Source organism: Perognathus longimembris, chromosome 6, assembly GCF_023159225.1.
Source record: "Perognathus longimembris pacificus isolate PPM17 chromosome 6, ASM2315922v1, whole genome shotgun sequence".
NCBI lineage: Eukaryota > Metazoa > Chordata > Mammalia > Rodentia > Heteromyidae > Perognathus > Perognathus longimembris.
In genome coordinates, this window is record NC_063166.1 from 7518566 (window position 1) to 7545296 (window position 26731).

General features: G+C 49.9%; 1 protein-coding gene across 1 annotated transcript in view; it reads left to right on the forward strand.

Annotated features, from left to right (window-relative positions):
- Trerf1 (transcriptional regulating factor 1) overlaps positions 1 to 26731 on the forward strand; it is a 148338-nt gene that overhangs the window by 46074 nt on the left and 75533 nt on the right. The window contains 1 exon segment of the mRNA XM_048347764.1: positions 18830 to 18893. The gene's annotated coding sequence lies outside the window, so the exon portion shown is untranslated.

The window sequence follows — 26731 nt, forward strand, 5'->3', positions numbered from 1 at the left end:
GTTCTTGTCCTTGGCTCCCGGTTCAAAGCCACCCGCTCTTAGCTGGTGGTGAAGGGGCTCTTGCCCACACAGGATGCTCCCTACAAAGTCTTACCTAGAAAGGTTTTCCCAGCACCCCCACTGCGGACAGGAGGCAGTGAACTTGGGGTGTACTTTCCTGGCAGTCAGGTGGTTGTGATTTCTGGCTTTCGTACAGTCCCGTGGCTCAGAACAGTACCAAGTCTCATCCTGGCTTCCCGTGAGGCCCCCCTCCCCCGCCCAAACCACATCGTGCCACCAGCGTGCTGCAAGGCTTCAGCAAATACCAACTGAGCTGGCGGCCGAGGCGTGCGCCTGAAGTCCTAGCTACTTAGGAGGCTGAGATCCGAGGATCAGGGTTCGAAGCCAGCCTGGACAGGAAAGACCTTGAGACTCTTCTCTACGATTACCCAGCCAAAAGCTGGAATTGGAGCTGTGGCTCAAGTGGTAGAGCACTAAGTCCTGAGCTAAAAAGCACAGGGACAGCACCCAGGCCCTAAGGCCCAACTCTCTCTCTCTCTCTCTCTCTCTCTCTCTCTCTCTCACACACACACACACACACACACACACAGAGGAAGTGAGGACGCTCACAGGCTGCGCTCAGAGCACGCATGACCTTTTACATTTTTTTCCTTTTTAGAATCATGTTGCTCTCTTCCGTTGTGCAGGTAAAGGCTTTTGTAGTTCTAGACGGTTCTCCTCCTCAGTCAGACGCCTGGTGGAGAGAGCGGGAGAATGTGGAAACGTACCCCCGCCCCCACCTGGGCAAAAGTCCCCCATGTAAATGTCACTAGTCCCTGTGGCTCACTTCCTCCTGCTCTTCTTACGTAAGGACCAGGGAAAGTTCTGTAAGAATCTGCCTTAGATACCAGTACAAGAGGGAAAGTGGAGCTCTGGCCCCTCGGCCTCAGTTTCTTGATTTTCCTGCTGATAAGTTAAAGAAACAAGAGAAACTAGGCATCGGTGGCTCACACCTGGAATCCTAGCTTCTCTGGAGGCTGAGGTCTGAGGGTGGAAGTTTAAAGCCAGCCAGGGCAGGAAAGGCTCCAATTCTTCCCCCAAAAAAGCCAGAAGTAGAGCTGTGGCTCAAGTGGTAGAGTACCAGCCATGGGCACAAAAACCACACACACACACACACACACACACACACACAGAGCTCATCTCCGTTGTGGAGGTTCTGTGGAAAGGACCTTCTGCTAAGAATGCCATTACCCCCAGCCAGGCCCGAGTCATAGCCTAGCAGGAGAAGGATCACTAGTTGAGGTAGCTAGCTAGCTTCTCATTTAAAGAGCAGCCTGGTCCCAGAGAAGGAAGTACCTCATACAGAGTCCTGCTTTGGCTCTTGTGCTTAGCTGTAGTTCAGTCCACTGTGTAGGGATCACTGTGTTGGTTGGTACTGGGATTTGAACTCAGGCCCTCACACTACCTAAGCAGGTGCTCTACCATGTAGGCCATACCCTCAAGCCCTCTTTACTTTTAGTTGGTTTGTCAAATAGGATCTCATGCTTTTGCCCAGGCTGGTCTTAGACTAAGATCCTCCTCCTAGGAGCTGGGACTACACGCAGACACTGCGGTGCGTGGCTGCATTTCAGATTTGATTTTAACGCTTCGAGAATTCAGAGGAGTGATGAGCACCAACCTGGAGGGAAAAAGACAGAGGAAATTGGTGTTCGTGACGGAGCTGTGGTCAGTGTGGTCAGCGTGTGGACTTGACACCGAGGTGGCCACACACAGATTCTACTGCCCGCTTCGGGGGGCGGGGGAGAGAGTTGGACACTACCGACCTTCTTGATGAACTCCTATACATCGATGAAAAAGAATTCTAAAGCAGCGCCTGCTGCTGCCTTCATAAAGTTAGGGTTTTCTTTTCCTTTTTCAAACTCTCCAATCAAATCAAAGGTGATACTTACAACAGACATTTATTTATTCACATCCAGCCAGGGTTCTCTCGATTGTGTTTGAGGCCTGGAAGGCTGGGCAGCTAGCTCCTGGGTGGAGCCGGTAATGCCTAGTAGCAGCTTGGTGTGTCCTGGTGGAAATACAGCCCTGGACGTGAACGTGAATTAAAAAGCAATTCTCTGTCTCTGATTACTTAAGTACTGTAAGAAGGTCAGTGGGGAGGGCTTGGTCCTCCCTCCCTCCTTCCCTCCCTCCCTGCCACCCACACACAGAGTGCATTTTTGAACATGAAATTAATAGTGTCTGTGGCTCAGAAACCCACCTTGCCATTAACCACCCGTGTGCCAGCATGTTCTTGTGTCAGAATAAACCACAAGGTTGCGGACAAGGTGAAGGAACTGGAGGTGGTGGTAACTTCACAGTGAAAGATGAAGTAGGTGGGGGAGGAGGGGAGGGTGGGAAGGGAGAGAAGGAGCTGCAGCTTGGAGGCTGGAGGAGAGTAGGCCAAGGCTGCCGGATCTCCTGGGCCCTCAGGCAGACTCTAGACTCTAGCGGGGCAGGTTGGTCAGGTGCGCACCAAACCTGGCGTCTCCCTTCCGCCTTGCCTTTGATCTGATTGATGCCGGGGCATGGCTCCCACCTTACCTGCTTCAGAGCTAAAGGTTCCCAGTGGCTCACGCCTGGCATCCTGGCTGCTCAGGAGGCTGAGATCTGTGGATTGAGGTTCAATGCCAGCCCAGGCAGGAAAGTGTCTCTTATCTCCAGTTAAGCACTCAAAAGCTGGAAGTGGCGCTGTGGCTCAAAGTGGTAGGGCGCTAGCCTTGAGCAGAAGAGCTCAGGGACAGCGCCCAGACCCTGAGTTTAAGCCTCATGACTGACTTAAAAAAACAACCACTGAGATTCCTGCATGAGCGTGATTTGGGCTGGGGGTAGATCTTTGCTGGGCATGATGTGTGTACAAGTGGCCAGATACCAGGGCCATTGGAAAACAGCTTTCTCTACATTGGAAAATGACCCGCCGTCAAGTGCTGTCCGCCCCACGTGTCACTGCCAAGACTGGAAATGTTGATCTAAGATGTTGCACATCTGTTCCTCACTGTGGGAAGTGTGAACACCTGCTCCCATGTGCCCGCGAAGTCTGGAGAGCTTACTCCTCCAGGCACTTGTGAAGGTTCTAGAAGATGGCTTCTTCCTCGAGGTGGAATCATTTCAGTTCCGTGCACCTTCGGCCTTTCCTTCCATCACTTCGCTGTCTTGTTCTGTTGCTCCTTTTTTCTTTTCCTTTCTTTCTGTGCCGATGCTGGGGCTTGAACTTAGAGCCTAAGCACTGTCCTTACGCTTCTCTTGCTCAAGGCTAGCGCTCTACCACTTCAGCTACAGCTCCACTTCGGGCTTTTTTTTCGGGGGGGGGGGTGTGTGTGGAGATCGTCTAATTGGAGACAAAAGTCTCACAGACTTTACTGCTTGGGCTGGCTTTGAACCACAATCCTCAGATCTCAGCCTCCTGAGTAGCTAGGATTACAGGTATGAGCTGCTACTGGTGCTTGAGCTTTTTTCTTTTTTTAAAATCATCTCTATGAGGCATTGAAGGAGTCATTCTGTAGCGAATCTGCTTTTCTTTATCTACCCCAAACCAGATGCTTGGGAGTCTTCAAAGCTACTGTTCTGTATAGGCTATGTTTTGGATACCATCTCCCCTCCCAGAGAGAATTAAAAAATATGAACTGTTTAATAAACCATAGACTTAACCGCAGCCAACTCTAACCCACATAACCTCGTTCAGGGCACTATTTGACACGTTTCAGGTAAGAATGATAGCATATTAAATTATTAGGCAGTTTTATGACGGTGAGGGGAAGATTTATCCTTTGATGAATAAATATTGCTGTAGCCCAATTTAGAACTTGACAAATGCTGATTTACAGCTTCAGCTGGAAGAGTTATTTTATGGTGAAGCGGCAGTGGGGGGGGGGGTAGGTTTAACAGTGACGTTGGCAGCACCTTTGAGGAATAAGCCATTAAAACGGAGCCGCGGGCAGAGCTTCCAGGGGGACCCTGGGTTGGGCACCATGAGTTCCTGCCACTCCTTGGAGGTTTCGGGTCTGGGTCCTGTAGTGAGGCTGAATCCCTGGTGACAGTGCTTCGGGGAGTTACTAAGAGTATTGGGGGTGTCCCCCGCCCCTGCTGATGATTGACAGTGCTTTTTTTCTTTTGCCAGTCTTGGTGTTTGAACTCTGGATGCTGTCCCTGACTAAGCCTCCTTGTGCTCAAGGCTGGCACTTGACCCCTTGAGCCACAGCGCCACATCTGGCCTTTTCTGATTAATTTATTAGCACTATGAGTCTCATGGACCTTCCTGCCTGACTAGCTTTGAACCATGATCCGCAGATCTCAGCCTCCTGAGTAGCTAGGATTATAGGTGTGAGCTGCTGGTGTCCAGTGGCAGTGCACCTTTTATTTTTATGTATGTATGTATGTATGTATGTATGTATGTATGTATGTATTACCAGTCCTGGGGCTTGAACTCAGGGCCTGAGCACTGTCCCTGGCTTCTTTTTGCTCAAGGCTAGCACTCTGCCACTTGAGCCACAGCGCCCCTTCTGGCCGTTTTCTATGTATGTGGTGCTGGGGAATCAAACCCAGGGCTTCACGTATACGAGGCAAGCACTCAACCACTAGGCCATATTCCCAGCTATCCTTTTTTTTTTTTTTTTTTTAAGTGCCAGTATTGGGGCTTGAACGCAGGGCCTGGGCACTGTCCCTTAGCTTTTTTGCTCAAGGTTGGTGTTCTACCATTTGTCCACATCTGGATTTTTGATGGTTAATTAGAGATACTTTCTGCTTGGTGGGGCTTCAAACCTTGGCCCTCAGATCTTAGCCTCCTGAGTAGCTAGGGTTCTAGGCCTGAGCCACTGACACCCTGCTTTGAAAAAGAACTTCTTGAGGAAGGAAATGGGTGAGTTTCTTTTGGCTGTAGTGATGTTCCTACTTTTGAATGAAGAATTCTGGGACATTTGAACTGCTAAAGTGTAGATACTTGTGAAAACAGAGCTTAATGTGAAAATTGGCCTCTGTTGCATGTCTGCACACAGATGACAAAAGAACAGGAGTAATGATTTAATTTCCTATTTGCTTGCTTGCGTTTGGCTGATCAGTTGAATAGTTAGTAACTACACAGGGTATAATATTTGCATGTTACCTAGTCTCTGAAGTGGGGCAAATAATCTTCCTGCTTCATGCCCTGTCCAACTCTCCTCTCTGGAGGTAACTACTACTATTATCTTGTAAGGGTATCTGCAAAGATTACCTGTGCATATAATTGCATATATGAACGTATGCTTTTGTTTATGTGTGTGCACATGTGTGTGTGCTGGTACTGGGGCTTGAACTGAAGGCTAGACATTGTGCTTTAGCTTTTTCAAGGCTGGAGCTCTACCACTTGAGCTGCAGCTCCACTTCCAGCTTTATGTGGCTAATTGGAGAGAGGAGTCTTATGGACTGTGCTGCCCAAGCTGGCTTTGAACCGGGATCCTCAGAACTGATCCTCCTGAGTAGCTGAGATTCCAGGCATGAGTCACCAGCACCCAGGTTCATGATATTGTAACACAGTTGGCTCAGTTTATGTCATCTGTGGCTTGCTTGTTTTACCCTTCTGTATACCATGAAATTTGTTCCAAAGCTAGAGAAATGTGATTAAAGCAACCCCCAATGGAAGATACTGAGGTTCGTTCCAGTGTTTGCTCAGTGCTGAGAATAGCCCGGTACGCATGCCATTTTGCATATGTCGCAGTAGCGCTGTAGAAGACACTAGAGGCAGAGTGACTGGTGAAAGCAGAGCGCACACGTGTGTGGCATTGATGGACACGCGAAGGGATTTTCCTCCCAAGGTGTCCCGTCCGTAATGACATGTCCTCACCCCGAGCACCAGTGAGTTACCCTAGGTTTCCACCATCGCCAAACTCATGGGTGGCAGTGGGTGTCTAGGCTTGTTTCCCTTTGCATTTCTTTCATGAGTGTGGTGGAGCATCTTTTTCTTCACAAGCTCGACATTCATTTTCTTTGCTAGTCGTCCTCTGCCCGTGTTTCTGTCGGGGAGTCTTTCCCACTCGGCGTCTGGCTGGTTTCTGCGCTTGGCACTGTGCTCTCGGAGGCAGGCTTCGATCAGGGACTGCGGAGTGCCACGGCTGAGGGTCCTCCCCCTCGCCCCCCCACCCAGCTGTGGAAGCCGCTGCGTTCTATGGGTGTGGCCGCTGCTTCCTCAGAGACTTGCTAGCGCCCTCAATTCTGGAACTTTCTGGCTTTCAGACCCCGCCAACCAGGAGGCAGGTGGGCAGGGAGAGGAAGGGTGCGCGGGGCTCCAGGCCACTGAACATCAGGTTCACGTGGACTCACTGGAACCAAACATGACAGTTACACTGGCACTTTTCAAATTCACGTGGTCTGAAACATCAGGAAAAGTAGGTACACTCGGTCTTCAACGGTCTGTCAGTTATGTTTTCCATTCCATGCTTCACATAGATTTGTTGTTGTTGTTGTTTTTAATGTAAACTTCAAGCAGTGGAGATCTCCTGGGTTGTCACATTGGGGGGTAGGGAGAGAGGAGAAAGAAGGCTGCTGGCAGGAAGGGGGGTGGTGGAGGTCAGATGGTACCCCGCAGTGCAGAGACTCCCGCGTCACCCCGAAAATGCCCACTGAGTCCTACACAGAATACCCCCAAGGTAAAACAGGAAGTAGGTGTTAACCTGAAAAAAGTCAGCTTCAGCCCGTCACTGACAGCTTTGGGTTCTGGGCATTGGGGACACTCGTGTGTCACAGTGAGACGTGGCGGCTTCCGGGGAGATGAGCCAACCTGAAAGGTGTTGGAGGCTGAGGGAAGTCACAAGGAGAATTGGAGCTGAATGGCCACTTGTACGGAAAAAGAAGTCTACACCGTGTGTTCTGGCTTTTCTAGCCTACTCCTCCTACCTTCCTCCTTTTCGGCGTATTTATGTTGATCATTTCTAATTAATTAACTCATTGCATATCGTGTCTCTGGTCAGCATTTTGCTAAGGATACTCTAGACACCCGTGGGCAGGAGCTGTCTAATCTGAGGCTCCTGAAAGAATGCCCTTCTCGCTGCTGGGAGCGTGGGGCCTTAAGGGGCCCCACCTGAGTCTTAGCACCCCAGTTCCCCAGTGGTGATCAGAGTGCTATCATTCGCCGGCCTTCCACATTCAACCAGAGGAGCTTCAGAGGAATCCACAGAAATACCCAAGGATTTCCCCATGGCTGACAAGAAGGAGGGATGGCCAGGAGGGGGCGTGGCCAGGAGGGGGCGTGGCCAGGAGGGGCGTGGCCAAGGGCCATTCCTGGATGCACTGTCTGCTCTCTTCCTAGACAGGCTGTGGGCAGTCTCCGTGCCTGGTTTTCAAGAGGCAGTGGCATTAGCATGGCTAAGCGGTAGGGAAGACAGTGTTGCAGCATCGTGATACCCATGGTGACGATGATGGAGGTGATTGTGATAATGTGGATGATGTGGATGATGATAACTGATGGTGGTGGCAGCGGCGGTGATCGTTGTGGTGATATCGATGCTGTTTGGTGGCGATGGTGGTGGTGGTGGTGATGGTGACGGCGGTGATGATGATAGTGGTGATGACGATAATGTCAGCGGCACCAGCCATGGAAGCCTTCGTGCCCCTCCTTTGCAGTTCCGTGGGAACCATTTGCTGAGCTGTGCCAGCGCCCAGGGTCCGGGGGAGGGCAGCGGGACCCTTTCGGATGCCCCTCCTGGCGGCTGGGGTGGCCTCCGTCCCCATCCCTGCCACCCGAGGTAGTTACCCTGGTGGGGAGTGTATACATCAAGCCTGTCCCCAGGGAGTTCCGGTCCCCTGGGGTGGCAGGATTGACGTCCCTGTTTCTTCGGTTGGCTCTCTCTCCCAAGGGAGCTGTACCTTTGGGTGAGTGAGAGAATTTGTTTGGTGGGGGGGTGTGAGGCATTTGTTTGGGAGCTTCAGAAACAGGACCACTGTTCCCTGCCTTCTGCTGAGTCACAAGAGGAGAGCAATCAATACAGAGGGCATTAGCTAGCACCCAAGCTGAGCTGAAGGCCCGGCTCCTGAATCTGGTCCTCTCCTAAGGGTGCCCAAGGGCTTGCTGTAGACTCCCCTTCCCCCCACCCACTCCCTCCAGCTCCAGCCTGCCGCTCTCCTCCTCAATCCTCACGCCACTCCTATGCTGTTGACCCGTGCTTGACATTCTTACCTCAGGGCCTTTGCACTTGCCGATCCTTTTGCCTGAAATACCTCCCCCACATATCTGGGTAGCTCACTCCTCTACCTCCTTCAGAGCCCCCCTAACCTGGCCATCCTTCCCATCCCTTCTCCATCTCTCTTATCCTGCTTTATTTTTCTCCAGAGCATTTATCATCTCCCAACATGGTGTATATCATATATTTAACTCTTTCTTTGTCTTCTCCCTTTAGAATGTAAACACCGAAACGGTTCTCTGGTACCTCAGTAGTTACAGCGTGCCTCGTACATTCTTTCTTTTTTTTTTTTTGGCCAGTCCTGGGCCTTGGACTCAGGGCCTGAGCACTGTCCCTGGCTTCTTCCGCTCAAGGCTAGCACTCTGCCACTTGAGCCACAGCGCCGCTTCTGGCCGTTTTTCTGTATATGTGGTGCTGGGGAATTGAACCTAGGGCCTCGTGTATCCGTGCCTCGTACATTCTTAAGTGCCAGGTGTCTTCTTTGTTCAAAGAACAGAAAGGGAGGAAGGAGACACCGAAACGGAGTTCCCAGGAATTCGGGCTCTGGTGTTTGCCCAGTTGGGTCTGTCCAGTGTGCACTGCAGGACAGGAGGCCCTGGGGTCAGGAGCTGCATGGCTTTGCAGTGGACGTTTGCGTGGATCTCCGTGGGGTGGCGGATTGAGGGCAGCTCCTGGGTGCCTGGCATGAAAGTCAAAAGGACCTAGCAAAGCGCCGAGCCCTACGCTGGAGCCGCTGGCCCTTTGGCAAATGACGGACGCGTGGAGGAAGCAGGCCGTGTCTTCTGCTTTGTGAATGTAGACCCCAGGTTCTGGTCCTATCCCTTGGCTGGGGGAGGGGGGGCAAATAGGTTCTGAGAGGCTTGGCCTCAAAGGACAAGGACCACTGAGCTGGGTTGTTTTGGGGGTCCCTTCTGGTACTGACAGCCTGTGATGTCTGCATTGTAGATCCATGGCTTTCTTTGGATCAGTCACCAGGATTTGGGTGTAACACGTGTGTGTGTGTGTGTGTGTGTGTGTGTGTGTGTTTATTATGCACATGTGCACACACGTGAATACTGAGGTTTAAATTTAGGGCCTGTGCTCTAGATTTGCTTTTTTTCCCTTGCTCAAGGCTGGCCCGCTACCACTTAAGCCACACCTCTACTTCCAGCTTTTTGGTGGTAAGAATGTCTCATAGATTTCTCTGCCTGGGCTGGCTTTGAACCTGGATCCCGAGAGCGCAGCCTCCTGAATGACTAGAATTATAACCGTGAGCCTGGCTCTTTGATGCATATTTGACTTCCTGGATTCGTTGTAAATAAAGGTTGACCGTTAAAGGTTTGCAGAGTTTTCTCAGTGCTGGTTGCCTTAGTTCATGTGGGTTTTTCTCCCCCGTTACTTCTTGGCTTAGCCTGTAAGTGATCACAAGATGAAAGGAGTTTCAGTCTGAGTCTGTTTGTCTGAGCTTCGTCACCTCCAGTGATCACGTGAGCTGTAGCGCGTTCGCCTGCTTCTGGGACTCCTTATCCGTGCATGGTGGCCCTGGTAGGAAGGTGTGGGCTCAGGTGATTTGGAAGCTGGGTTTTCTGTATCGCTGTAGACCTGAGGCCCCTCCCCCATTGCTGTCCGTCATTCCCCCCCTCCCCACCCCCAGGGAACTGTGGGCCTGTCAGTCCACTCCTGCTTGGCCCACTCTGGCCTTTTGCTTCGGCCAGCTTCATGATTTGTGGGGCCCCTTGTTAGAACATGATGATGAAAACAGTGACACATGCAGTCAAACCGGGAGCCCTGAGAGGCTCCGCAGGTCGCGTGTGTATGAAGCCAGCTCTGCCAAGCTGCTTCCTTGTCATGCTTCCAGGGCCTGGAGATGTGTAAGACACATTTTCAGGCTCATTCCTAGTTCCCCACAAAGGCATTGAGTTGTTCTGACATACCCTGTGTGATTCAGGGCTGCTGGTCCTGGCTCCTGTATTTGGAAAGTCACCAGGGGTGGGGAGGGGGGCAGGGGGGTGTTCCGTGTCCATGGCTGTAGGAAGAAAGGATGAGGGAGGATGTGTCTGCTATCGCAGTTGCCCAAAGGTTACTAGAGGAACTTTTCTTTGAGAGCATCATTTGCTTTTCCTCTTAAGAGATCACTGATGAGCTGGGAGCCAGTGGCTCACGCCTGTCATCCTAGCTACTCAGGAGGCCGAGATCTGAGGATCATGCTTTGAAGCCAGCCTGAACTGGAAAGCCCATAAGGCTCTAAACTCCAATGAACAGCAGAAAGCCAGAAGTAGAATTGTGGCTCCAGTGGTAGAGTGCTAGTCCTGAGCAAAAAAGTTCAGGGACAGCGCCCAAGTCTTGAGTGCAAGTCTCAGGACTGGCACATACACAAGAAATCTCTGATACATAAACAAAACGTGATATAGCTATGTGATGGAATTATCCTGCCATGAAAATGAGCTTGGTTCCAGTCCATCCTGCAAATGGTGAGCGGAAAACAGAAGCCATGTGTATGATTCCGTTTCTTGGAGATGGCCGGGACGAGCGGATCTGTCAAGAGAGAAAGCGGTTGTCAGGGAAGGCAGGAATGGAAAGCGACTTCTCGTGGCTCCTGGGTTTTCTTTGGAATGATGAAAACAGGTAATGTTGATCGCGGTGTCACCTTGAGACTATTACTAAAAGGCTTCTGCGATTGAAGAGATTAAATTATTCCTCCACTTCTTAAAAATGAGTTGGGGTGGGGGGGTCGGAGTCTTCAAAGGGCTGGCCATAGCCCGGCACAGGTGATTCACGCCTGTAATCCTAGCTATTCAGGAGGCTGAGATCTAACAATCACGGTTCAAAGCCAGCCCCAGGAAGGAAAGTCTACAATGAACCACCAGAAAACCGGAAGTGGCGCTGTGGCTCAAAGTGGTAGAGCGCCAGCCTTGAGAAAAAGAGCTTAGGGACAGCGCCCAGGCCCTAATAAGTTCAGGCCCCATGATTGACACCCCTGCCCCCCATGAAGCCCACTGTCCTTCATCCCTGGGCGAGGTGGTAAAGGTGAATCAGTGCAGGATTGCTTCTACTCCCCCCCTTCCCCTTTCCTCCCCCCCCCCCCAAGTCCCTTCCAGTCCCAGTTCTGCCCCCAGCATCCCGCACACAAAGCCTGTTTTCTGGATCTCAGTGGAACCCGCATACTAAGTGGCTCCTTGGCTGCTAAGACTTAGCCTCTCTCCGCATTTGCAGCGGATCAGCTTAGAAACTCGCGGATCCAGAATTCTAAGTGAGGGCAGGCGAGCGGGGAGGGTTTCCTCCTGCTCTCAGCGCGGCAGGAACTCTGCAGGGGCCACGCCCAAGAGACGGCTGAGCCGGCCCCTTCAGGGCAGCCCGAGTGGCCTCTTGCTCCTGGACCTTTAATGTTTTGGGGAGGCGAGGCACATTGACTTTGGGGGGCTGGAGGAAGCCCCTGTCAGGCTCCTCTTTCTTGGTGAGTGTGTGGGGCTCCCCTGTAGAGCCGCCCCTCGCCGGGCCCCGTGGAGCTGTGTTTAGAGCGCTAGCCAGCCAGCCAAAGTGTCAGGTATTGAGTTTGAGTCCTGGTCTTGGAACAACAACAACAACAAACACGATCCAGTGTGTAGTTCAAACTTCCCATTCTTATTTTTTGCCCATCCTGGGGCTTGAACTCAGGCCTGGACACTGTCCCTGAGCTTTTTTTTTTTTTAATTTTTTCTTTTTTGCTCAAAGCTAGCATTCTACCAACTTGGAGTCACCAGTTTTCTGGTGGTTCATTGGAGATATGAGTCTCGTGGGGACTTTTCTGCCCAGGCTGGCTTCAAACCACGATTCTGAGATCTCAGCCTCCTGAGTAGCTAGGATTTCAGGTGTGAGCCACTGGCACCGGCTTTACCATTCTTTTTTTTTTTTTTGGCCAGTCCTGGGCCTTGAACTCAGGGCCTGAGCACTGTCCCTGGCTTCCTTTTGCTCAAGGCTAGCACTCTGCCACTTGAGACACAGCGCCACTTCTGGCCGTTTTCTGTATACGTGGTGCTGGGGAATCGAACCCAGGGCTTCATGTATACGAGGCAAGCACTCTTGCCACTAGGCCATATCCCCAGCCCGGCTTTACCATTCTTTGGTAGTCTAGATTGGCCGGGTTTAGCCTTCTCTCACGCCCTTTGGTGCAACCTCTAAGAGCTTCATCTGAAGTATCTTTGGCTGTCTACTATCTGGTCACAGTCTGCGCTTAATAAATGCTTTTTAACATTTTTAGATGCTGGGGATCAAAGCCAGGCCCCTTGCATGCTAAGCAAGTGCTCTTCCATTGAGCACTTAGCCCAGCAAGTGCTTTTGCAGTTGTTAGAGAAAAGCAAGTGTGAGCCAGGTATGGTAGCCCAAGACTTGGGATGCTGCCAGTGAGAGTTCAAGGCCAGGTTGGGTGATATAGCGAGACATTGTCTCAGAAAACAAAAACAAGCCCAACAAGCTGGGCACTGATGGCTCACGCCTGTCATCCTAGCTCCTCAGGAAGCTGAGGTCTGAGGGTCATGGTTCAAAGCCAGCCCAAGCGGGGCTGGGGATATAGCCTAGTGGCAAGAGTGCCTGCCTCGGATACACGAGGCCCTAGGTTCGATTCCCCAGCACCACATATACAGAAAACGGCCAGAAGCGGCGCTGTGGCTCAAGTGGCAGAGTGCTAGCCTTGAACGGGAAGAAGCCAGGGACAGTGATCAGGCCCTGACGGGTCCAAGGCCCAGGACTGGCCAAAAAAAAAAAAAAAAAAAAAAAACAAAGCCAGCCCAAGCAAGAAAGTCCCTGTGAGACTCTTATCACCAATTAATCTCTCAAAAACCGGAAGTGGCACTGTGGCTCAAAGTAGTAGAGGGCTAGCCTTGAGTGAAAGAGCTCAGGGGACAGCGCCCAGGCCCTGAGTTCAAGCCCATGACAGACCAAAAAAAAAAAAAATTGAGAAGACAATATGTTGGGAATTAACTATACAACATGGAGGCAGGGATCGGGGAGGAAGGAAAGTGGGAGAAAGATGAGAGAAGGGTAACAAGTTTGACAGGAAATGTCCTCACTACCTTACGTCTGTAACTCTAACCCCTCTGTACGTCACTTGACAAAATTAAATTTTAAAAAATAAATGAAAATAGAAGAGGAGCACGGCCTGCATGTTGGCAGGCGGGCACTGGGTAGTTTTGACAGGAGCAGGGATGGCGTACAGCTCAGGGGTGCAGGAGCCTTGTCCTCCAGCCTGAACCCGTGTTCTCTTTAGGGCTCTACAGCAGACCCTGTGGCGGGAGCCATTGTCACGCTGCTTGCCCAGATGGGGTTGTCATTTGCCCAGTCCCACAGCTAAGGAAGAAGCATGGGTGCTCGGAGCAATCCAGTCTGACTCCTGAACGAGCCTTTTCACCCTCTCACTTTGTCAGGGGCTCAGCCACCCCCCCCCCCCGTGCAGGGGCCCACCCCCCCACCTGGGATAGCCTTCTCACTTCCTCCCCACTTGACCCAGTTGAACCTGACTTTGGAGACCCCACTCAGATCTCACTTCCTCCAGGAGGCCTTGCCTGGCCACTCCCGCCTCCCTGGCTCTTCTTTGCCAGACAGTGCAGGTGACTTTTCACCCCGCCTCGGGTGCCGCCCAGCTGCTGTAAGCGGTTGTGTCTCCAGAATGGCTGGTAGTCCTTCCTTCCTTCCTTCCTTCCTTCCTTCCTTCCTTCCTTCCTTCCTTCCTTCCTTCCTTCCTTCCTTCCCTCCCTCCCTCCCTCCCTCCCTCCCTCCCTCCCTCCCTCCCTCCCTCCCTCCCTCAGGGTCTTATGCTTTTGAGGTACACCACTAAGACATGCCTGCAGCCCTTTTTTTGTGTTGGCTGTTTTGGGGATAGGGCCTCACTTCCTGCCTGGGGCATGATCCACGCATTTGGGCATCTCGTCACAGTTCTGAAGACAGGTGCATACCACCACGCCCAGCTTCTTCCACGAGAATGGAGTCTCTTGGGCCTCTTTGGCCAGGCCTGGCCTGGAACTGTGGTCCTGCTGATCTCAGCCTCCCCAGTTGCTAGTGTAACCTGTGAGTCATTGGCACCCTGCCACGACTCCGACTTTCCTAACTCAGACCTGGGGTCCTGTGTTTTCTCAGAACTCTTGGCTCCCCCAGAAGGATTCAGTGAAGAGCCTTGAGTCGAGTTACTTAAGGAGTTGGAAGCAGATGCCTGGGACGGTACAAGACCCAGGGGCCAGCCAGAGGGAAGCCATTCCCGCACGAAGGCCAGCTGTGATGAGTTTTTGCAAAGTACAGAATAATTCAGTGGCGGAAGAGAGGAAGACAGGAACACAGTCTGCTCAAGTGTCCAGGGGAGGGAGGCTGGGCTGTACCTCAGCCCAAATCCCAATCCAGCAGGAGGGCCTCTGAGTAGATGGACATGCCTCAGGCCAGACCGCAGAACCTACTTGAAGAGCCAACATTGTCCCGGGCTTTCTTCTGAGAGGAGCTGCGGCCCTCTGACGTCTCCAGTGGGCTGCGGTTATAGATCAGCGATGGAGACCCTGCCCGGCACTCAGGAGGTCCTCGGTTCGATCCCCAGTGCCACAAACACACACACACACGGTCTACAAAAGCATGACGAAAGGATGTGTTTGGGTAAATTTCAAGTTTCAAAGTTCTTTCAAATTTCCCTTAAGCCTGGGCAGTAGTGGCTCACGCCTGTAATCCTAACTACTCAGGGACTGAGATCTGAAGATCGGAGTTCAAAACCAGCCTGGGCGGGGCTGGGGATATAGCCTAGTGGCAAGAGTGCCTGCCTCGGATACACGAGGCCCTAGGTTCGATTCCCCAGCACCACATATACAGAAAATGGCCAGAAGTGGCGCTGTGGCTCAAGTGGCAGAGTGCTAGCCTTGAGCGGGAAGAAGCCAGGGACGGTGCTCAGGCCCTGAGTCCAAGGCCCAGGACTGGCAAAAAAAAAAACAAAAAACCAGCCTGGGCAGAAAAATCCATGAGACTCTTTTCCTGCCTCGTCTGGCTTTGAACCGTGGTCCTCAGATCTCATCTTCCTGAGTAGCTAGAATTACAGATGTGAGCCACTGGTACCCAGCTTCATCTATCATCTTTCTATTTTTATGTTACTGTGGTGCAAACCCAGAGCTTTGTGCATTCCAGCCAAGTGCTCTGCCACTGAGTTACACCCTTAGCTTTCCTTCTTTTTTTTTTTTTTTTTTTAAGATCTCTGTTTTCAGGCTCACAATCTTAGATGCCCATTAAAGTCACCAAGCCACTTAAAAAAAAAAATCAAACGAAACTACCCTGAAAAACCAGAACCCCACTGACTGCATGCGTCAGATTGTACGTGTGTGTGTGTGTGTGTGTGTGTGTGCACTTGTGTGTAGCCTAGGACATTTCTTCCAGCAAAGCCATAGTTTGGGCCATCTCCCCAGCTTTATTTCAGCTTATAGTAGCACATGTAGTCCCATGGATTGTGTTATATAATTTACTTCTTTCACATACCATGCATGAGCCTTGTCAACATCTTACATACCTTCAAGTCTTCTCCCTCCCTTCTGGCCTTACTGAGAATCTCTCCCTCATTCCATTGGCCCATGATCCACTACCAGGGTCTTCCATCCATAAATCAGGGTCATAAATGTCCTAAAACCTCAACTAAGTTGTTGACCCAGTTGAAAGCATGTGTTTGAATCTTTTTTTGTCTCTTGGTTCTGTGAAACGCGGAGTGGAGGCCCCAGGCCATTTCTGTACAGCGGACACTGAAACCCTGAACTCGAAGATCTTCCTGCAAGTGTTTGCTTTTTCTCCAAGAACTATGTATACCCCAAGATCCAAATTAGGAGGTCCAGCCTGGGGAGGTTTATCCCATCTCCATTCTTCATGGAGTGGGAGGGGTTTTAAAGCGCCTTGGTGCTGTTTTATCTTTACCATTGAAGTTCGGGGTTTGGGCTCTTCCTAAATGAGTCTTTTTTTTTTTTTTTTTTTTTTTTTTAAGAGCCTCATTTGGGCAGGGGGTGGGGAGCCACTGTGAGAGGTATCAAATGGGGTGACTGGTGAAACCCGGTTTACTGTAGGCCTGACCTCCCAGGAGGGTTGGAATCAGGGTTCTGACTCTGCTGCGGGGGCGGGCGGGGGGGGGGGGGGGAATCTAAGATAACGGTGGGTGGGGAGGGGTAATAGTGTGTGTGAAGGGCGTTGGTCGTTATTACCAAGTCTTCATGGACACATTTCCTTCACGCACATTATCCCGAAACAGGCCCATCCACAGATGGGGGGAGACTGAGTTCTGAGGGCGGAGTCATCCGTGCGGCCTGGTCCTCGGTCCCACTCACTTGCACTTAGAAGTAAGTCGGCTACCACTGGTAGGGCGCTAACAAACGAGTGAGAGGGTCAGGTTCAAGTCCCAGTCTTGGAACAACAAAAAGAAGGAAAAGAAAATAAATCAGCTAAGTTAGGCACTGGGGGCTCACGTCACCTAGCTAGTGAGGAGAATGAGATCTGAGGATCAGGGTTCAAAGCCAGTCTGGGCAGGAAAAGTCTAGGAGACTCTTTTTTTTTTTTTTTCCTGCCAGTCCTGGGCCTTGGACTCAGGGCCTGAGCACTGTCCCTGGCTTCTTTTTGCTCAAGGCTAGCACTCTGCCACTTGAGCCACAGCGCCCCTTCTGGCCGTTTTCTATACATGTGGTGCTGGGGAATCAAACCCAGGGCTTCACGTATACGAGGCAAGCACTTTGCCACTAGGCTGTATTCCCAGCCCCATGGAGACTCTTATCTCTAATTAACCATCAAAAAATGTCATAAGTGGGACTGGCGCAAGTGGTAGAGTGCTAGCCTTGGTCAAAAACCAAAAGCAGGCTGGAAATGTGGCTCAGCGCTAGAGCGTTTGCCTAGCATGCATGAAGCCTTGGGTTCAATTCCTCAGCAAGCTAGAAGGGGCTCTGTGACCCAAGTGGTAGAGTGCTGGCCTTGAGCAAAAGAAGTCAGGGACAGTGCTCAGGCTCTTGAGTTCAAGGCCCAGGACCAGCACCAGAGAGAGAGAGAGAGAGAGAGAGAAGAGAGAGAGAGAGAGAGAGAGAGAGAGAGAGAGAGAGAACACAAAGAAAAAGAAAAAAGAAAAGAATGTGCTGAATTTCCAGAGCCTGCACTGGCAGGACCGGTAGGAATGAGCGCACACACAGCCCGATGGCATTTCTGAGAAGAACATGGCAGCTTGCAGTCAAAGGACTCCTCCACTGAGCCACAGGCGCCCAGGGAAACATACTGGCCAGGCAACAAGCTGAGGGAGGAGGCCGGAGTTTGCTGGGACCTCCACAGGTCACTTCCCCTTTCTGTGCTAAAGGTCCCCTCCCCCCCCCCCAAGTGATGCCACACCCCAAAACCACCCAGAGCCCCGATGATGCTTGCCTGGGCTGGCTTTGGGCACCCAGAGCATCTCCATACCGCCTGGCACAGATCCCTCCCCTGCCTGGGCGGAGCACGGGCCAGGGAGCATCCTGGGAGAGGGAGGGAAAGAGGTGCATTGGCATGTGGGCTGGCCACACCCCCGGCCTCCACCCGGAGGCCCCCCGGAAGGGCTGGACTCCCATCTTTTTGCAATGCGTGTGCATTCTTTTCTAAATTGGTCACCAGCTCCCCATTTGGGGGTGCTCCGAGGCCCAGCGAGTGTGTGTATTTGGAAAGCTGTACAATCCCCAAGCGCATTGTCATCAGCAGCCGGGGGGGGGGGGCGGCGTCGGGGGGGGGGGGGCTCTTGTTACCCTGCTTTGCAAACCTTCTGGCTGGGGAAGGTTCTGGAGCTTCTGGGCTTGTTTCTATTAGTGAGAGCGGAGGGAGCCTGAGGCCTGAGGCTGGGAGGAGGGAGGGAGAGAGGGAGGGAGGGAGGGAGTAGCATTAAGTAGGCCCCTTATGTAACGCACCGGGCCCTGCACGGGGTGTCTTTATACACGGCTTGTTTTGTTTACCACTCACCTCAGTGCATGCACAGTTGCACTCAGAGAGGTTCAGTGAGCAGCCCCAGGTTGAACAGCTGCCGGATGGCAAACTCAAGGCTATTGGGGGGGGTCCTCGGTTTCAGTTTGGGGAACACCTTTCTTCTGGGCCCTGGCTGCTGGCTTCCTTTACACAGGGAGCTGCTCCCCACGGGCCTCCCATCCCCGGCCTCCCATCCCGGGCCTCCATCTGCAGCCAGGCTCAGCGAGGACACGCCCCTTCCTGTCTAGAGACCCCCCCTCCCTGTGCCTGGGGCCCTCAACTTCCTGTGGGCCTCACATGAAGATCCCCTTCTCCTGCCCTCATACGCGGGCAGGTGTCTGGCTCTGCCCCTCCCGGGGGCAGGGGGCACCGGCCATGTTAGATGAGGGGCTTCATCGTAAGTAAAGCTGTGTGCGTCCACGCTGTGTTCCAGTAGCTTCTGTTCTGAGAGAGCGGGGTTAGGTCTTGGGCGCCATTTGCTAGGGGATTCAATGCGGATGGGAGAAGAAGGGAGCCATGAAGGCTTGCGTTTAAGGCTTGAATTTCTAGAGAAAGAGGAGTTTATATCTTTTTCCACTCACCCCTCTCCGGCCTCCAGGAGCTTTCTTTGATATCAGCTGGGGTGGGGGTCTCTCCCCACCCCCTCCCCCCAGGGCCCCTCAGCTGTGGCGTTCCGCAGAGCTCTGACTTCTCCCTGATTGCTACCTCCTACCCTGAATGTGTTGTTTGGATCACTCTGACAGGCCCTGGTTCTGGAAGATTCTGAAGGAGGAAGACACTCAAGCAGGACCATCATAACCTAAACAGGTAGTTCTCATGGTGCCTCCCCCCCCCCCCCCGCAGGGCCAGGACTTGAACTCAAGGCTTTAGTGCTATTGTTCTGCCCTCTGGGCACCAGTCCCCTCTTCCCCCCCCACCCCCCGTTTGGAATTCTTGTTGTCACCATAGTTTATGACCAAGGAGTCACGTGGTCATCTCTGTGGTGTGGGGGAAAAGCCCAGGAACGGCAGGAGAGCGGCTCTGGGCCTGACATACACAGATGCCCAGAGAAGTCGCCCTGAGGTGGGGGGGGGAGGGCAGGGGGAAGCATTTCAACAGGTGCATGGTGAGAGAACACAGGCATTCAGACCGGAGACGCTCCTCTTCTCCTTTGTCCATTGGGCCTGTCCGGGGACATGCATTCCAGAAAGCGGCACCCAGAGAGTCTCCAGCAGCACAAGGGGTGAACGAACTCAGGCGTTTGTAAGGGGCAGGGATGGGATGGACCGCAGGCCAGGTGTCCTAAGCCATCCGGGTTCATCTCTCTTTGCTTACCGGTTTCGGGGTCCGTCCGTCCTTGGGTCTCGCTTCTGCGCCAGGCTCTGGGGAAGAAGGGGGTCCATAAAGTGCTAAGCATTTTGGGGGTGTGAGAGGAATGGCTTCTCTGAATACCAGTTGACATCTACCGTGCTGTATCGTTTGTACAAACTGGGTTGAATTTTCTTCATGTGGACAACTTGGGGACCGCATGAGTAGAGATGACACTTAATAAAAGTGTACATTTTAAAGTGGTTGTGTATATGAATGTGTGTGTGTGTGTGTGTGCGTGCTGGCACACACGCTTAAACTGTGGCTTAAACTGTGGTCTCATATTGTCACTGAGCCTTTTACTCTCAGAGTTGGTGCTCTACCACTTGAACCACACTTCTGCTTGCACCTTTTGGCTGGTTATTTGGCAATAAGAGTCTCTGGTGTGGCTGTTGGGGTTGGCTATCAACTCTGATCCTCAGACCTCAGCCTCCTGAGCGGCTAGCACAACCAGCACCTGGCTTTATTTATTGGTTTGTGTGTTTTTTTTTTTAAAGTTTTTGTCAGTTGTGGGGCTTGAACTCGAGGCCTGGGTGTGGTCCCTGAACTCTTTTGTTCAAGGCTAGCGCTCTTGCGCTCGAACTTCACTGCCACTTCTGGTTTTCTGGTAGTTAATTGGAGATAAGAGTCTCACAGCCTTTCCTGCCCAGGCTGGCCCCTGAGTGGTTAGGATTACAGACATGAGCTGCCTGGCACACCCAGCTTTAAAGTACTGAAATCTACCTGGTCGTTTGAGGCAGAACCTCCCCTGAGCAGCTCGTGCTGGCCTCTGCCTTCCAGAATGTCATAGAACAAGCGATCTCATGGGTTGACCGTGCCTTCCACAATCCTCTGCAATTTCTAATTTGTTTATTCAACCTTTTTATAGCCAGAGTAAACACTGAACTCAAATTCTGGGTCAGAATTTATTAAATTACAGTAATGAGGTCCCTCATTTATAACCATTATCTATAAAGTAGGAATAAGAATGGCGCCTACTTTGTAAGTCTGCTTTAAGGATTAACTGAAGTAATCCAATAAAATGTTTTAGCCCAGTGGCTGGTCCAATAAATGTTACCTTTATTAGCGTCATATATCTCAAAACATTGTCACCTTTATGTGTTTATGTCCATGTTTAATCTCAGAAATTAACTTGGTGCAACAAATATATTAGCGGTCACTGATTAGGTAAATAAATGTACTAAAAATTTTAGAGCTTATGGATTTTTTTTTTTACTGGAGTTTTTTTTTTGTTATTAGAATTTAAACATAAGGAAACATTGAAATAGCACATAGTTCCAAATCAGTACACTCCTAGAAAAAAAATTATATAACAATATTTGTTACTGTATTCTCAGTTGAAAAATCCATTGTCTGTCATGACTGAATACTGCTCCTGGATTTTTCTTTGTTCTCAGTTCGGTACCCGCATATGGACCAGCGCCCCTCGTGGCGCTGATTTCCTTTTTGTGTATGCTTTTGGAGAAAAAGATTCACTAATGTCGCCCAGGCTAGCCTCCAACTCGCAGTCCTCTTCGCCTCAGCCTTCCCAGTTGACTTGGGTTTTCTAAACCAAGCGCATCTCGTCGTGCTTTCCTGAGTGGCTGGATGAACTGTTTCCATAGTTAGAGGCCGGTCTGAGGCACTGGTCTGTGGTTGAGCTCTGTGCTCAGTTCTAAAGCTGTTGGGATGGGGGCTGTGCTCTCCCAGCTGTGCTTGGATTGGCGAGCTTTGATGAAGGGGTACAACATCCAGGGGTACACCTCCTGACCACCTGCCACAGCCTCCTTTATGTGACTTGGAGAGGGAGACTCTTGAACCCAGTGCTTGGGATATGGGGTGTGTGTGTGTGTGTGTGTGTGTGTGTGTGTGTGTGTGTGTGTACATGCACGCTTGTCTTGAGGCTTGAACTCTGGGCCTTGGCACTGTCTCTGAGCTGTTTTGCTAAAGGTTAACACCCTTAACACCTGAGCCACAGGTCTACTTCCAGCTCTGGCGTGGAAATGGGAGATAATCTCATGGACTTTGCAGCCTCAGATCCTCAGATCTCAGCCTCTTGGGTAGCTAGGATTACAGGCTCAGGCCACCGGCGCCTGGCTGGCATTTAACACTTGATCATCTTGGATCCCCTTTCATGGGGGAAAGAAAGGCAGTAAATGAGTGAGCAGTATCTTACATATCACTTAAAGCAAGTACAAACATGATAATGTTCACATGCACACATCCACACAACCCCCTACCATCCCATGCCAGGCAGAATATTTTACCAAATGAAGAATTTTTTTGAAGATTCCTTTAAAATTCCAAGGAACAGATCATTTCTGTGCTATATAAACTGTTCCGAGCTTTGGAAAAAAAAAAAGGTGGAAAGCTTCCAGATTGTTTGCTCAAGCAAACATGACCCCATTATCAAAGCTGGCCAGTCCCCTAAGAGAGTCTCTACACCAGTGTCACTTAAGCAATGTGGAAATCACAGATAAGATTCTAGTGTAGATTTCGACAATAAGGTATGTGGGTGTCCACCATCAGCAGGACGACCGTGTCCCCAAGAGGCAGGACCGGCCCAGGGGACCGCCATGTTCAGAAGCCTCAGACCAATTGATTAAGTAAAAGTAGGCAGTAGATCTTATTCATTCCCAAAGTGTACCCAATTCATTCAGTGTCTGAGGAGTGCTTGCCTAGCATGCAGGAAATCCTGGGTTCAACTCCTTAGCACCACATAAACAGAAAAGGCCAGTAGTGGCTCAAGTAGTAGAGTGCTAGCCTTGAGCAAAAAGAAGCCCAGGCCCTGACTTCAAGCTCAGGACTGGCAAAAAGAAAAAAAGATATGAAAATTTAGAATTTTTTTTTTAAACTCCTTGGGATGGCTTTAGGTTTCTTTAGAAAAATTAGCAGATGAAAACATCAATGTGAAGTCTGACACTGTTTGGGGGCAGAGAACTAGATCTCATGGACATTAAAACAGCAATCCTTAGATCTCAGCCTCCTGAGTAATTAGGACTACAGGTGTGAGCCACCAGCTTCATTCATTGTTTTGTGCAACTGTGAGCCACTTTTTTGAACAAGCACTTAACTACAATTGTTTCATTTCTTCTTCTTCTTCTTCTTCTTCTTCTATTATGATGATGATGCTCGGGTTCAAACCGAGGGCCTTATTTATACCAGGTAAGCTCTGTGCCAATGCACCATGTCCTTAGCCTGTAGAATTTCAGTAGGTCATTCTAAAAGTTACAAATCCAGATTGTTTTTTTTTCCTGTGAATTTTAATCCTTACTAACAGATTGCACTATATGCTCCAGTTAAACCATCTGCTTTTCCATTTTCAGTAAGTTTTTTAGGTATCTAATAAGACATGTTGTGCTAGAAAAAGAATACTGTTGTTAAATGTTACCGGTACTTGAGCGGATGGTTGGTGTTAGGAGAGATGGGGGAATGATGAAAGGGGAGGTTATGAATCAAGATGCATTGAATTCACAGCTGACATGTTGAATTCTAACTCCTTTGTACAAATACTTAAGAGATAATCAAAATATAACTAAAATTTTTATTTTACCTGTACAGTGACTGTGATATAGAAAACATCCCTTAAAGTTTGGTAGTCTTCCTTCCAATGCTTTTTCTGTGTGTATTTGTGCAGGTAAAACTAGCTGCGGAGAAGCGGGGCCCTGGTCCTCACACCTGTAATCCTAACTAACTACTCAGGAGGCTGAGATCTCAGGATTGTGATTTGAAACCAGCTCAGGCAGGAAAGTCCATGAGACTCTTACCTCCACTTAACCATTAGAAAACCAGAAATGGAGCTGTGACTCAAAGCAGGAGAGTGCTAGCCTTGAAGGAAAAAGCTGAGGGACAGCGCTCCCGCCTCAAGTTCAACAAGCCCCACAACAGACCAAAAAAGAAAATAAAAAAAGAACTAGCTGCAGAAACTCTAGGTCATAACATAACATAACATAACATAACATAACATAACATAACATAACATGACATGACATAACAATGTTCTGTCTCTTTTGCAGTCCAGTGTAGGTATTCGCATTGGCGCTCTCACTGAGTGATTCAGTGCTACAGACTCCTTCCATTGATGGTCCTCCCATTTCCTAGGACCTTGGCCACCTCTGAATATACTTAGCCGAAGGGGGAAGGGAGCACATAAAGAGACACCCACTTCCCAGCTATCCTAGCCTCATTTCGGCCCATAATTCCCTGGTCTGCGTAGCCACGTGGTACCAACTAGATACGAGGGATTCTGGGAAATGTAGTTCATGGCTGAGCAGCTGCTTCTCATTGAGCAGCCTACGCTCAGGAAAGAGAAACATGATATTTGCGGGACCATTAGCTGAATCTGATAACAGATTCTGCATTTGTAATGTCTGTGATTATATATATATAATCACATACATATACATATATATGAAGTGGAATTATTTAGCTAGTATTTTGAAATTTAGCGTCATTTTGTAAACCCTTTTCCGTCTCTTAAGTCTTTTTTTCAAAACTGAATTTTAATGTATGTTTTATTCTTTATGTTGATGTAATGTTTATTTAAACATTTTTTCTATTCTAGTACATTAGATTTGTCTAGATTGTTATTACTATGGATATCACTGCTCTACATGTCCATGTGCATAAATCTTTGTGCCTCTCTCTTACTCAGTATTAAGGCAACTGATACATATCAACAGATGGCCCTTCAGATCTGTGGGCCAATTTAAACTCTCATGTGTAGTGTAGGGATTCTAATTTCAGAGCACTCTTTACTATCTTGGGCATTAATGGCTGTTTAGGCTTTGCCAATTTGATTGTTGAAAAAACTGTATTGTTTGAATTTGCAAGCTTTGCTTACTAATGAGTTTGAGCTTTTTTTTTCTTTATGAGGTTATCAGTAATCTCTTTGTGTGTGTGTGTGTGTGTGTGTAAATTTATTTCTTTGGGTCTTTTCTCATTTTTATTCCTCAATGTTCTGTCTTCCCTCTCCCAACCACTTATCAGGGCGCGTCTGCAGTGTGAATTAACTTGTCATATGTAGCAAATATTGTTATCCAGCTTCTTCTTTCCCTGATTTCACTTCTTAACCTAATTTTCTTGGATGAAAGTCTGTTGTGGGAACCCTGATGTGACATCAGAGCCACAACTCGTCCCCGATCACACTTCTCCTGGGACTCCTAGCATTTTCCACAGCAAAGCGAACTGGGCTTTCGGACCCACCTCATCTGTTTTGAATGGTCTTCACGTGAATTGTCAGGATCTGAGTGAGGGGGTTGGTTTAAAGCAGTCATCAAGAAAATGGACTTGACAGAGGGATTTGGGGCACGCGGCTAAGCTTTCCATGGCGAGTCCTGCTCTTCACTCTTCCTTGCCTGGAAGCTGAGGAGAGGCGGGGGGATTGGAGGATACATAGGGTCCCTACCAGACACTGGGAAACGGGGATTGGGGTGTAGTCTCAGCTCTGCCATTGACTATGACTCAGAATAAGTCACTTGTCCATTGAAGACCTCAGTTTACCAGAGCTGCAAATGGTGAAGGATCCTTCTACGTGACTGAGAATTCTTTTGGGCATTCACTGCTACCTCAGTTTATGCTGAGTGGGTGGGCAGGGAGCAGGGGAAGGAAGGTGACTCCCTCCCCCCCCATTGGTCTCTTGAGTGATTTAGGTAAGAAATCACTCCAGTCTCTATCTGTCCCAGATATAATGTGATCTAAATATGATATTCACCTAATAAGATTAGATGAATCTAATGTGGTTTTCCTTTAAAACACAAATACTACACCACTTTTAATTGTAGTCCCCAAATTAAATTATTCCTCCCAAATTAGATTTCCAGCAAACCTAATTTGAACATGAGCTGGGGACTGCAAGCCTTGAGTAATTTTTGACGATATAAAATAAACCAGTGGGATACTGGGGTGGCTGCTGTGAGTTCTTCAGGGGTTACCATAAAAGGGAATCAGTTAATATTTGGAGAGTTCATGTTGAAGTAAGGCTCAGAGAGAAACCCTCATTTTCCAATTCCTTGTTGTGTCTTTTCCTGCTTCTTCCGTCCCCATGACCCTCACTGTCCTACGAGACAGGAAGTAAATCAAGGCAGACCCAGAAGTCACTTATTTGATTGCGTATAATTGCTTTTCTTCTTTTTGTCCCTTGGCAAGCTTCTTACCATCTCTACCTCCTTCAGTAAGTCTCCGTAGGGACTGATGGGGACTTTGATGAGGAGCTATACAAGGTCATGGCAGTTCTTTTTTTTTTTTTTTTTTTTTGTGGCCAGTCCTGGGGCTTGGACTCAGGGCCTGAGCACTGTCCCTGGCTTCTTTTTGCTCAAGGCTAGCACTCTGCCACTTGAGCCACAGCGCCACTTCAGGCCATTTTCTGTATATGTGGTGCTGGGGAATTGAACCCAGGGCCTCATGTATAAGAGGCAAGCACTCTTGCCACTAGGCCATATCCCTAGCCCTCAAGGCAGTTCTTGAACTGTGGGTTTTTTTTTCCCCCTCTTAGTCTCTCTAGGTGATAGAAACCATTTTTTTTTTTTGCCTGCCCTGGGGCTTGAACTCAGGACCTGAGCACTGTCCCTGGCTTCTTTTTGCTCAAGGCTAGCACTCTACCACTTGAGCCACAGCACCACTTCTGGCCATTTTCTATATATGTAGTGCTGAGGAATTGAACCCAGGGCTTCATGTATATGAGGCAAGCCCTCTTGCCACTAGGCCATATCCCCAGCCCCTGAAACCATTCTGTTTGTTCTTAAGCAGCAGAAGAAAATGTATTGGCTTATGAGCAATCTAGGGAGAGAATGTGGCATGCGGTGGGAATTCATCGGGGCCTCAGATGTTGGTTTCTTTCTCAGAAGTGTGATCTCTTCCTTTGCCCCCAAGATGGCAGACCTTCACTTTCTGGGGCTGCATGTTTTGGTGATCTCATCCAGTGAGAGAGAGGAGGTGGAATGGGGCTTCTTTGGGTCAGCCAAAGGGTCCAGGATTAAGTCTGGACTTGGATCCAGTGCTCTCCTGTGCAGGAGGAATGGGACAAACTTAGTGAGCGATTGAGGGACTGCTAGAGAAGAAGGCAGAGTCGTTTAATGAAGCTGGAGAGGGAAGTTGCCCTGCACTCTACAGAGCCATCTGGATCCCTGATATTTAGGTCTGTGTAATCTTGCATGATCTGAAGGGACCGGCGAGGGAGGTAGCCCGTGTTCATGGATAGGGAAGTGAAGCTTTCTGTGGAATCAGCTCACCCAACCCTTTTCCATGGTGGAACTCTGTGACCTGTGCATTTCCTATTGCCGTATTCTGCCTTCCTACCACTGGTCCTTCCCAATGCTCTC